The sequence below is a fragment of the Lissotriton helveticus genome, chromosome 2_1, assembly GCF_964261635.1.
Source record: "Lissotriton helveticus chromosome 2_1, aLisHel1.1, whole genome shotgun sequence".
NCBI lineage: Eukaryota > Metazoa > Chordata > Amphibia > Caudata > Salamandridae > Lissotriton > Lissotriton helveticus.
In genome coordinates this window covers 878,383,625-878,397,237 of record NC_136059.1, presented here as the reverse complement: position 1 = coordinate 878,397,237, position 13,613 = coordinate 878,383,625, and the positions used below count along the sequence as shown (strand labels likewise).

At 46.0% G+C, this 13,613-nt stretch overlaps 1 protein-coding gene across 1 annotated transcript in view; it reads left to right on the top strand.

Moving 5' to 3' along the window:
• FBN2 (fibrillin 2) overlaps nucleotides 1-13,613 on the top strand; it is a 1,174,837-nt gene that overhangs the window by 850,987 nt on the left and 310,237 nt on the right. The window lies entirely within an intron of this gene.

The following is a 13,613-nucleotide window of genomic DNA, read 5'->3' as shown; positions in this document are numbered from 1 at the left end:
GGTATAATTGTTAACAAGTCTGCTGACGACATAATCAACACTAAAATTCAGACTTGCATGCATTCTCTCTACTCAGAGTTAAAACTTTGGATCAGGGGGTTACTACTTCCTTTGTAATTATGTTGTAATAATAATAATGAGCAAGCTATTATAGGTTTAAAGGGAGACCCTCGGTTGGCAGCTGTGCATCCACCCTTAAATCCATCTGCTGATGGTCCATTGACAGACACAATCACTCGAGATAGGCAGTGTGCACCTGTGCCTTGCACAAACGCTAATTCCAAGATTACTGAAGGCTGCCCATCTAGGCAAGAGTCTTTGTGGGCCAGGGTAGGTCACCTACACAGTGGAGAAATTGAAGGGAGCTTCCTGCGGCAGGTCTTTCTGGCCCCATGATTAATCAAGTTCTGGATAAATGAGTCTGGCAACCTAGATCTTTTAATGGCCCCATAATTGACCTCCCTCCCCAAGCAACTCCCTATGTGGTGATCCTTGGTAGTGACCTGCCTCTCATTCGCAACACCCCAGAATTATATATCCAGCTGAAAAATAAAGTGACTCACTGGATGAGTTCAAATTTGAATTTGGGTACAGACCACACTGAATGTATCAATATTGTCAGGAGGGTTAGCTGGCTGGGAAAAGACACAAAATCATTGGGGGGCTGACTGTATAGTTATTAATTTTAATATAGCTAATGTGACGGAGCAGGTAATCGCAGTAGCAAACACTTTTGTCCTTGCATTGACTTCTTTTTTTTCTTTTTTTAAAATATAGTTTTCTTTTTTCCACACAGGGCACATTAAGTGAAAAACATCTGCAAATCAGTGTATATCACAGTAGAAACCAAAATCAGAAGCTAACATAAGCATGAGCTATAAACTGTTTAAACATACAAATAGATCTGCATAAACATTCTTAAATTAAATTGAAAAATAAAGATAGTATGTACATGGGTCAACCTGAAAAATATCGCCCTATTGACAAATCAGATCAAATATAGGGAGAGAAAAAAAGAAAATGCAAAAAAAGAGAAGAAAAAACTAAGCAAAATAAAATAAACAAATAAATCAAGATGCGGTCAGTGAGATAGTTGTCCTAAGCGGTAGGGGCTTACTGTTCTTTCAATTTTTGAGCGGGTCCCATATTTTTATCCCTAGCGCTCTTCCCCTCTTGCCCTTTCTTGCATAAATCCCCTTCTCTAGGTTGTAGGCATTTAGCAGCTTAGCCACCCATTGATGTAAAGTTGGTGGCATTCGGTCAAGCCATGCTGAAGTAATACAGATTCGAAACACTGCCGTAGCAACAAATAAAAAGTAATCATATGGAGACCGGGGAGAGTCCTCTTCAACCCACAATAGAATCGTGACTGGGGTCAGCTTGACCTCTATTCTCAAAGAGTTTTTCATAAAAAGCTCAATTGGGTTAAGTAAATTATGTAAGTGAGGGCATGTAGCAAAAATATGTGTTATGTCTGCCTCTGAGCTATCACAGCGTGGGCAGGTGATCCCCTGCGTTCCTCCCCATTGTGCAATCCTAGCTGGTGTATAGTATAATGAGTAAATAGTCTTATAATGTTGCGCTCGGAGAGCAGCCGAGCAAATAATTTCCTGACCTAGCCGTAGTGACAACCGGAAAGCCTCCTGTTCTGTTCCTAGCTTGTCTGCCCATTTAGATTCATATTTTGCAAGATCGTCTTCTCTACTTTCAATAAGCTCAGCATAGAATTTTTTGATCGTACATCCATTTCCGCCTTGAATGGCCTCCAAGATTGTATTTTTCTTGAACCCCTTTGGTCCACCTTTTTTACTGGATAGGAAACTCCTGACCTGTAAGTACTTAGAAAAATTCATTGAGTTGAGGCCAAATGATGACTGGATATCAGTAAATTGACACATTCCTTCAAGCCCAATCATATCCCTCACTTTTGTCAACCCCCGCCTCCCCCACTCTAAAAAAACGGTATCTGAAAAATCTCTTGCGGTAGTGTGGGATTCTGAAATAACCTAGTGTATGCATTAAATCTTCCCAACCCAAATCTTTTCATAAATGCCTTCCAAACCTTGTGTGCTGCGAAGACCGTTATAAATTTCATTCTATTGAAGTAGCTGGGATCGGTATACTTCAAAAAAGCATTCTCCACCACTTCACCAAGGACAAGCGCATAGCTAGAAATAGAACCTATTGCTTCCTCCAATTCAGACTCTGCCCCCCCTAAGAGCCCCGTCCTTTGCTGAAGGGCTGCTGCCCAATAGTACATTTTAAAAACAGGCAGTGCCCATCCCCCTCTATCCCTAGGGAGTGACATGTATCTCAGTGCTCTTCTTGTTTTCCCATACGACCAGACAAATCTATTTATCATCTGTTCTAGAATGTTGAACCATTTTGCTCCAAACATAAGAGGGATTGCCCTGAACAGGTAGAGGAATTTTGGGAGGAGGATCATTTTAATAATATTAACCCGCCCCACTATAGACAGATGCAGATTATGAAACCTGTCCAGATCTTTCTTGGCTTTATTGATTACTGGCCCTATGTTTGGGGGACACTTCAGCTTTGGGGAGAAACTGACCTGGGAGCTCTCTCCCGAGTCCTGGTCCGCCGCAGCACCAGCGCTGCCATACCGGGCTTCCTTGCAGCAGGAGACCAGGGACTACATCCCCCAGCACCACTAGCGCAGAGGAAGGCGCACACATCCTGTCCCGCCCCCGGAGGTGCTCAGAAAAACAGCGTGAGCCCCGGGGGAGCGGGGCACACTTCAGCTTTGGGGAGAAAATGACCTGGGAGCTCTCTCCCCCGAGTCCTGGTCCGCCGCAGCACCAGCGCTGCCTTAGCGCCGCCCATACCAGGCTTCCTTGCAGCAGGAGACCAGGGACTACATCCCCCAGCACCACTAGCGCAGAGGAAGGCACGCATATCCTGTCCCGCCCCCGGAGGTGCTCAGAAAAACAGCGTGAGCCCCCGCGTCGCGGGTACGCGCGCGGGTTGGCGCCCGGGGCTAAGCCCGGGCAAAGGGCGGGCCCTCTGTGGCCTTCAGAGGCCAGAGGAGGACGGGACGGGCCACCCCACTTGGTTCCATTGGAGGAGGAGGTACCTATATTTTTAACCTTCCTATAATTCCGCCATTCCAATTGTCCATTGTCTCCTATGTAGCAGTGTTTTCCACTAGTCATGTCCATTTGGGAGGAGCTGTATGCCCTGTGTGGCACAAAGTATGTTCCGGAAGCCTTGACCCCTCCTAAATTGGGTAGAGACGCTGACCAACTTAATTGCACTCTATTGGATGTACCTTTATCCCCCAATAAAACCCATGCTCAAACCAACACTCTGTACCGGGGATCAACCAGCAAAAGGGAGCATGCTGAGGACAAAAATAATGCCAACGATGATAATCTACCTAATGTTGATGTTGAGGTGGACAAAATGTGCATTAGCCCCCCATTATGCCCCTCCAACTCAACTATACTAACACCGGCTAAGAACTTACTGGCTCAGATTGAGCAACTGTTAATCTCGGCTTTATCACCTTTGATCACAAAAATCAACGATCTAGGGGACAGGTTGACCCTTATTGAAAAAACAATAAAAAAAGAACTATTCATCAACCGATAAAATTGATACACCTATTTGCCCTACTCCCTCTATCAACTATGAAAAGTCCAAGCCCACTGCATGCAGAAAAAATCAAACTCTTGAACCCCCCTTCACTACACTCATTCCAAGAGGCCGGAATGCTACTCTTAACCCCGTACTCGTACCTCATAGAGCACCTAGGACCACACCTGATAGAAGGCATTGCATCAATCTACCTCCCGAAGCCGCCCCATTTGTGACTGTTCTCTCTGGGGTCCCTGCATTGAGTCACGGCAAACTTGAAACACACCAGGATTTGCTTAACAAAGCGATTTTTGGCTAAAACACAACAGACCGTTGCCACCTGCACTAGATGGTGGAATCCTGAGTGTCAGGAGGGTGGGGTGGCTAGGTACGTTGCCCAAAGACATTTCGGGGGACTTGATTTTAATTAAATTTAAGGATAGGAACATTGTCCCCTACCTCCGTTCCTCCCAGCATAAGAAGGAGATGGCCCCATTTGCATTTGGGATTTGCATGATTTTTATCCCGGCCCCCGGTACAATTCGTTACCAAGACTAATGTCATTGAATCATAATTCTTGGTGAAAGGGGATTCCGGGTACCTTGTGCTATTAATTCTGTACTTTTTGTTTTTGTCTTTGATTATTCACGTATTTTGATTACCTGATTAGTTAAATTGTTTCTTGTTCATTTTAATAGTTGATTTATTTTAATCCTGTAAATGATTTGATGAGTTATCTTTGTATGTATGTATTTTTCTTTCTTGTTGCTTTTATGGTTTTAAACTAAAAACCGAATAAAGCTTATTTGATTTGATTTGATTTGATTTGTTTGTCTCTACCAGCTTGTCCAGATCTGCAGTTATGTTTACCCCTAGATAGACTCCAGACTGGATCACACGCAGATCTGTACACTTTGCCTGCTCGTTTTTAACAATTTGAGTTTTAGATTTGGTCAGGGCGTATCCTGCGACCTGGCCACACCACTCTGCTTCCTCCTCTACCTCTCTGATAGCCTCCGTAGGTAGTGGTGTGATGACCGCCACGTCATCGGCATAAGCCAAAACCTTACATAGACCCCTTTTAAGTCTCCAGTGGGGGAATCCGGGTGTTCTGTTCCAACTTTCGAATCAATGGATCTATATACATAGCTAACAGGAGTGGGGAATACGGGCACCGCTGTCGTGTGCCTTGAGTAATTTGAAAAGGAGAGGTTCATCCTGCATTCACCCGGATACATGCTGTGGGGGCAATGTATAGTGCTTGTATCACCGTAATAAAGCCCTCCCCCAAAGCCGGCTCGCCTCAGAACTGCCCACGGAAACTCCCAAGAGACCCGATCAAATGCTTTTTCGGCATCCAGAAGCAAAACTGCCATCAGGTCTCCTGGGGTTTCTGCGGCATCAAACAGTGTAATGACCTTACGAATGTGATGAGTAGTACCTCTCCTGGAATGAAGCTGTGATGGTTTATATTAACCAGTGTGCCAATTACTCTTGAAAATCTTACTGCCAGTGCCTTTGAAAAAACCTTTACATCTGAGTTCATGAGCGTAATTGGCCGGTAAGAACCTGGCTCACTCGATGGTTTCCCTTTCTTTAGAATGATTACTATATACGCTCCTGCCCAGCTATCCGGTATGGAGAGACCTACCTGCACCTCCTGTATTGTATTGACTAGGTTGTAGATTATTACATCAAAAAAGACCTTATAAAATTCCCCCGGGATCTGATCTAGGCCTGCGGCCTTACCTGAGGGCAAGCCTAACATGGCGGCATCAATCTCTTCTTTCAACAGAGGTGCGCCCAATTATTCCCTATCTTCCTCTGATAATGTATAAGTGGGGTTGTTGTGCAAGTATCTTTGAATTTGGGTTGTTCTTCCTTATATAGTTTAGTATAAAACTATCGAAAAACTTCACAAATTTTGTCAGTATCTGAAACAAGGTTCCCGCTGGAGTCCTTTATTTCTTTAATTTCACCTAAGGCTACCTTCTGTCTAGCCCGAGCTGCCAAAGTATGACCAACCCGTTCACTAAATTCGTGGCATTTTTCCCTTTTAGCTAAAAAGATATAAGCAGCTTTAGTTGCTATTCTCTCTTCTGCCTCCGCTTTCGCTCTGGCAACCTTAAGTAGTGCCTGGTCAAGTAACACCCCAGCATCCCAAGCATTCCCTGAATCAGTACTTCCCCTATTAACTTCCCAAAGATCATATGTGTGACATAGTCGGTGTCCCTCAATAAACCACTCTCAAATGTCCATCCCCGCTCCTGCCTTTGTATTGCCGCTGCCTCTATTGTTAGCATTAAAGGATTGTGATCGGATACGATCTGGGGGAGTCTTTCAATCTGTACTTTGGATATTAAAGAGCAGGATGCCATAAAATAATCTAACCTAACACATAGCTTGTGGGGGCAGAATAGTAAGTAAACCCTGGGTCATTAGAATTTAACTTCCCCCATACATCCATTAACGCATTATGTTTCGCAAGTCTCAAAATTGCCCGGCAGACTCTCTTTTTTCGGCCCTTATAACTCCCCCTGGAGTCCAAACCTAGCCCTCCTGCCCCATTAATATTAAAATCTCCACCTAAAATGACCCGTGGAGCCCATGTAGCCAGTTCTAGGTCTAAAAAATCTAAAACTTCTGGATCGTCTTCTGTTGACCCATAGGTTGACCCCAGCGTAACCCAGTCACCTCCAATCAAGCATTCTATCAAGACCCACCTGCCCCATTGATCTTCATGTTTCTTCCTTATCACCACATTGCTGGACCTCGATAGAATAGCCACCCCTCTGGTTTTAGCCCCTTGCCTTGAGTAAGCTAGCAAGTGAAATCCCAATTGCTCCAATATGAATCACTTGGTTCCCTCAATGTGCGTCTCCTGGAGACACACAAAATCTGCACGTGTATTTCTAAGCAGCATTGCTACTCGCTGTCTCTTAAGACGATCATTTAAACCGCATACATTAAGCGTTATTATTCTTATATTCATTATGGTACGACTGTTGGCTGACTGCTAATCAAGCTGTTCCCACACAATCAAATTTCCTTCAATGTCTAGTACAGATACCATCCATGGCCCGACCACTGACTCTAATTGCATTCTCCCCCCTACGTAAAGCTCATGTGTGAAAATGTGCAAAAGTGCACTGTGCCCTGTGCCCATAACCCCCCCCCCTCTGACTTCCACCCCCCTTACAGGCAAATAGGTCAATCCTGACAGCTTTGAGCCCGCAGGGAATCGCTAAGCCCCCCCCCACTCCATGCAAAAAAAAACTAGCCAAGTCTGATTATGCCGTCTGATTATGCCATAGGAGTGCTTTTAGTGCTTTTAGTCTTAATATTATTAGTAGATTGCCTTATTGGTTAATCTAAAGATTCATCCATATAACTTTATCTTGGTTATCTCAATGCAGCATTAATGCTCCTCTGATCCCTCCTTTCCTTTAACTCCAACAAAAATGCTTGAGCTTTAGTCTCTGAAAAAAACAACCTGGTTTGTCCGTCTACTAACACTTTAAGGCGTGCTGGGAATAACAGATAGGCTTCACAACCTATTTTCTGAAAAGGCGATATCAGTTGTCTTAATCGCCATCTCCTTTCTACTGTGGCGTGGCAAAAGCCTGGGCGTGCAAAACATTTTGTTCCATTGAAGGAGCGCTGGGTCTGAGGCTTCGCTTTGTCCATAATGTCTTGCCTGAGTAGAAAATTCCCAACATAAACCAGCCTCGCCCTGGGTTTGTCTGGTTGAGATGTAGCATAACCCTTCCTCTGGGACATAGGAAACCGATGAGTGCGTTGCACTTTGTTCTCACAGTTCCAAGCTGAGAGTTCGGGAAAGGCCCCCTTTAATAGAGAGATGACGAAGGCCTGTGTATCCTGCCCTTCCGCCCCCTCTGAAATGCCCAGGAGCCTAATGTTGTTGCGTCTCTGTCGGTTTTTTAAGTCTTCCAACTTCCATTGAACGTCTTCGGTGACTTTCTCCTGGTCCTCCTTGAATTCCTCCATCTTGAGACTTCATTCTCCAGCTTCCCAGTCCTTTCGTCCACTTTAGTGACTCTCTCTGCCATTTCTGCGTATATTTTGTTCATTTTGCTTAGTGAACCTTGAATTTTTTTGTTTGCCTGCTTAGCTCTTCTGCTCTCAGATCTAGCCTCCCCCTGCATCTGCTTTAGTGTGGCGTAGAGCAAGTCCATAGTTGGAGTCTGAGGTGGGGTGGAAGCCTGCTGTTGGTGTTGGCTGTTCATTCCGCCATCCTCGTGATAAAAATGAGAGGTGGCGGAATAGTCCCATTCTAATTTCTTTGCCACTTCAAGATGTGATGGACTGGTGGGGACCTTGTGTTTCAGGCGCGGTCTGTTTTTCTGCTGCTTTGCTCTCTGGTTAAGCGAAGCCCTCTTGACTGTGCTCTCCGCCGCAGACAGGTCGGGGTCTGAGTATGAGCCGCCAGTGTAGCTCTCTCCACTCCCCCCACTCTCTCCAGACATTGAGCTTGTATTGTCGTTCACAGAAAAGAAGAAATCATCACTGGGTGAACCTGGGCCTGCGTCGAGGAAAAGGGCTCTCTGTCTCACGGGGGATAAACCTTCTGCACCAGCAACCCCCTCCAAATTAAGCTCGCTGCTCGCTATCTCAGGGGGTTTTTGCACCTCCATTAGCCCTATCCTTCATCCCTTCTTCAACCGAGTCTCCTCCCAGGCTTCCGCTGTATTGTGTGGAGCCCCCCGTAGCGCCAGTAGTATTTATGGCAGTAAGGTTCCCATCCCAATTGGGTTGTGCCTGTAGTAATGGTGTTCTGCCTGTTCCCTCTATTTCTGTTGCTGGCCTACTGAAACCCTGCCCTGTGCTGCGTCCCAGTCCGCACACCAATTTGTTGGAGCCTCTAGCTGTGAGTCTCCGCGGTTCGCCGTCTTTCGCCCAGCTCCTGCTTTGCTCACCTTCATCCTCCGTGCCTGCTCCGTCTCATCTCCTGCTGTCTGGGATGGGAGATCCACCCGCTGGTCATCGAGGCCCATCTCGCTCGGTGATCTTTGCTCTGCTGCCTTCTCAACTTCAGTTTGCTCAGAGCCGGGAAGCTGACCGGATCCGACCGCCACCACAACGCTGGGAGCCTCTTGACTTGCTGATATGGCGGAAAACGACTTGACCAAGGTGGGTTGCCGGGGTATACTCCCCTTTGGAGTATTAGTGCTAAGTTCCTTTTCTTTCGGTTTGTACTTGTTACCCTTCTTGACAGACGCCTCGGTATCTTTTTGCTTGATTCCTTTAATGCCTTCAGCTGACTCATCTGCAGTACCTGTATTTTTTGCGGTCTGCTTCCTTGTTAGAACCGCTACGCGTCCAGCTGAGTTCGGCACAGGGGCAGGGACATTCGGGATATTCGGGTTTGGAGCATCCTTTGGAGCAATCTTCTGTTCTTTTGGTTTCGGACCTCGTGGCGCCATAGTAGTTTTTAGAAAACCAGTTTTCACAGCTGCAACTATCGAGACCAAAATTCGACGCGGTGCCTGCCAGAATACTAGAGTCAGTAGTCTACACGAAAAGCAACGTATCCAGCCAGGAGCACCATGCATTCTACAGCATTTTCACGATCTGCAGGGAGAGAGGGCTAGTGCGACTTCACCCTACGGCCGGTCAGCGACCATCTTGCCTCCGCTAACAAGCATTTGCAATTTGCATTGACTTCTAATATACAGGTATCGAGACCCCAGCGCAAGCATCCACCCCAATCATGGCCCCTCTTAGCCCCGAAAGTCATTGTCTGTACCCTCTATGTGAGTCTTTAACATCAATAGTGAAGATATCCAGTTGATAACCTGGAACATTGCTAGACTCACTTCCAAGTTTTCAGATGTAAATTGAATTAGGTATATTAGGGGGTTCAATCTGCTACGCTTACAAGATACATGGGAGACCCCGAATACCTTGTTTCTGGAAGGTTACAAAAGGTTCTTTACTCCAGCAATGAATTCGCTCTCTGGCAGGGCTAAAGGTGGAATGATCAATTGTATGTCATTGGAGATTAAGGGGTGAGTTATTGACTTACACCCAGGCGTTCCCACCTTACAAGTCCTTAAGATCACACTTGCTGGGTCCTTTGCAGTTCAGCTGTTAAACTTTTGTAATGCAAAAACATGGTTACCGGCCACACCTAGTGTTCATAAATGTAGCTCATATAACCACTCATTTATTAAGCATTGGAGGGGGTAGATAAATCTAATAATCGTTGGGGACGTTAATACACATTTAGGTGAAACTTCCACTGCAATCCCTAATGCCTCACAGATGTATCTGCTAACTGAAGGGCTGCGCTTAGAACACAGGGGGACTGACGTAATGACAATGCTTAATGATTTTAATCTTGTATTCACTTTGGATATGTTGGTAGCCGCTCATGTAGACAAATTCACTTCTAATACATGGAAGGGGTAGTGCCTCCATTATTGATTACATTTTTCTGGGGCCTCAGTATACGCTATCATTTTAAATTTAGCATCTCCTGTCAAGTATATATTGATCACAATCCATTGACCTTAGTCCTGGGGGTGCCATGAATATCTTTAAGGAGCAATTAATGGGCCCGCATAGTTCCTCAGACATACTGCCAGGGCCGACATTTAAGATGGGCTATGGTGGAACCGGAAAATTTTCTTAACACCATATTTCACTTCTATGCCAAATAAATACAAATCTGTCTTGACTCTTCCTCTCCTGATCATATGCTTTTATCAGCCTTTGGCTCCATCGCAGAAAAGGTCACTGAGCTTTTATACTAGCCTACCACAAAAATCTTCCTCTTCCGCTTGAAGTGGTTTGACCCTGATTGCTCTAGGGCCTTTGCGTAACTTAAAAAGCAGGCTTAAAACACCGCCAGAAATAAAGCACAAGTAGCTATTTGTCAGCGCAACTATAAGAAGGAGCTAAAAAGAAAAAGAGGAACAAGGCATGGCAGGAGTTGGCACAAGCTTGTACAACAAGAAATTGTTCAGCCTTTTGGACCTTTGTTAACCAGCCTTGTTTTGCCCAGGAGAATGCCCCTATCTTGTGTCATCACATTACGGCACAGGATTGGTTGACCAATTTTGAGTGCATTTACAATTGTACCAGCCCGTCATATTAGAGAGAATTGGGTGCTGTTGAGCTGGATAAATCAGGCCTTGTTTTTACTATGGAAGAGATCATACATTCATCCAGGGTCTTACTAGGCACAAGGCCCCATGCCCAGATGGCATACCATCTGATTTATATGCTCACTATCTGAAATTTTGGGCGCCATTGCTGACCCTGATTTTGAATGCTGCAGTTAGGGGTGGTCCACCTCCTTTTTGGTAGTCATTAGTCATTGTGCTAATTTTTAAAAAGGGTGGCAAAGACAAACCATAGTGATATAGACCCATTTCACTCATAGACTCGGTTGTTAATGTCCTGGGGTGGGTAGTATTGAAAAGAATGCAAATTTGGGCAGACAATAATAATATAATTGTTGATTCGCAATATGGTTTTCAGTCAGGCAAAACCACCATTGATCACTGTATGAACCTTTATATGGTCATTAATAAATATACTATTGCCAGGTGTGAACAATTCACCTGGCCTTTATGGACCTCACAGCAGCGTTCGACCAGGTCAACTGCTTTAAGTTGTGGAAGATCCTTTTGGGTTTAGGTGTGGATCCCAACAAAGTTTATTTTTTACATGCCCTCCATGCTGAAACCATTGCTACAGTCAGATAATCAAACGATTCAGCTTGTACTGATAGCTTTAAAATGAGTTGTGGGGTGCAACAGAGGTGTGGTCTCACCCCATTCCTATTCTCCATTTATATTAATGGGTTGGAAAAGGTCTTTACCGCTGTTAACGCGGATTGCCCATTTATTGGCCTTTGATCACTACCTGCACTCTTATAATCCGATGACGATGACCTGGTGTCAAGAATGGCAAACAGTCTGCAAGCCCTTTTGAACCTTTTCAAATCTTACATCATGGTGGTGGGGCCCAAGTAAACCAGAGCTAAGACTTTTAATAAGAACCATCACATGCTAGCAAAAGTTGGGAGTCTCCCCTTACCTGGAGGTGTTATTTGACTCAAACTCAAGCTGGAAACCCTCGGCTATGGATAGAAAGTAGAAGCTCAAGAAGTCGATAGGAGCTGTCTTTAGCTTTACCTCTAGGGTGGGTAGCAGACCCCCTTAAAACGCTAGATAAGATCTATCAGACTAAGGGGCCGATTAGGATGGCGGACGGACCTGCGTCCGTCCGCCACCCCAGAGGTGGAGGGACCGACTGCTGGGGCAGCGGCGGTCCCTCCGTGCAAATTAGGATGTGACCGCCATCCTGGCGGTCACATCCTGTATGTTTAACATTGCGGCGGGTGCTGCTTGAAGCAGCACACGCCGCAATGTTAAAACTGCATGTTTTACATTTACATGCACAAAGCGGCAGGCAACGCGCGGTGCCTGCCGCTTTGTGCATGTAAGTGTTGAGGGGACCATAGGTACCCCCCATGTGCACCCCCCACCCCCCGACACCCTGGGGGCCCGCAACAGGCCCCCAAACACCAATGTCCACATGCTTTACCACGGTGGAAAAGCCGCCACAGGAAAGCATGTGTCCGTGCACATCCTAATTTGGCTGACGGTGTCTTGCAGAATCGCCCTCCCCACCCCGCGGATCAGCGGCGGACGGACCAGCCATACGCCGCTGGTCCCACCGCAATCCCACCGCCATCCTAATCTGGCGGTGGGTGTTGTCTGTAGCCGCGGCGGTTAATCCGCATCCTCCAGGCCGACGGTGGCTTCCGCCGGCCTGGGGTATGCGGATTAACCGCCATCCTAATCGGCCCCTAAGTGTATTTCTAAAGCACTGTATGGGAGTGATATCCGGGGCTTTCTACCAGCAATTGAGCTTTAGAGAGGGAAAAAAATCCTGAGGCGCATACTCAGTGTTCCACAAAGCACATCAAACTATTGTGTGCATGAGGAGCTAGGGGTCAAGTATCTAAATGATCAAATAGCTTTGAGAGCACTGCAGTGCTGGATTAGGATCTGGTCTAAGGAGGAATTGGGCCTGATCTGTTTAATTATGAGGGGCTGCCTATCAATCGACTATGCCCCAAAAAATACTCTGGCTAAGGTACATAAAGGACTCTTTCGTTAAACTTGGGAGGGAGGATTTATTTTTCAATCCTGGGGGGATCAGCAGAGGAGACCACAAATGATTAACCCCTTCACTGCGGCGGCTATTCCGCCGCAGTGCTAAGGGGGCGGGGCGGCTGCGCGGCGGCCGCATGCTGGTGACGGAACCGCTCCGTCACCAGCGTCGGTTGAGCTATGCTGATGACGGAGCGGTTCCGTCATGGCCCGCCCCGCTCAATAGAACGCTCAGCGCAGGCGCGAAATTCGCACCGCGCATGAGCGTTCTATTGAGCGGGGCGGGCAATGACGGAACCGCTCCGTCATCAGCACAGCGCACCCGCAGCTGATGACGGAGCGGTTCCGTCATCATCGTGCAAGGGGTTAAAGGATAGTTTTTTAGAAAGGGAGAATTCACTTAGGGAAGGGGTAGGGTTGATGAAATCTACAGTTAGAATATGCGTTCTTGCAACTACTACACTGGATATGGAACTTTACCTAACCCTGGTAAAAACAAGCGGGACAGATTTTTGCTAACCTGATTCAGATACAATCTTTTGCACATGAGTTTAACCTAACCAAGGAGTTGCTATGATTTTAAATCCCTGGGCCCCTTGAGGTTGCGATAATAGATCCCCACAGGTCATATCGCATTTTATGATGATCTACAACTATTGTAAGGAACTTAGGACATCTTTTGTAGTCCTCTTAATCAAAGAAAGAGGCTTTAAACAAGTTCGCCCTACACTTGTGTGTTTGCAGATGTTGTCAGATGAATTTGTTGTTGCAAATGTAGCCTGCTTTTTAGGTGCCGCAGTTTCTATACGGAGCATACAGGATGTCTAATGATTTCTTAGATTTTTAGTTTTTTTTCATAAATGTAAT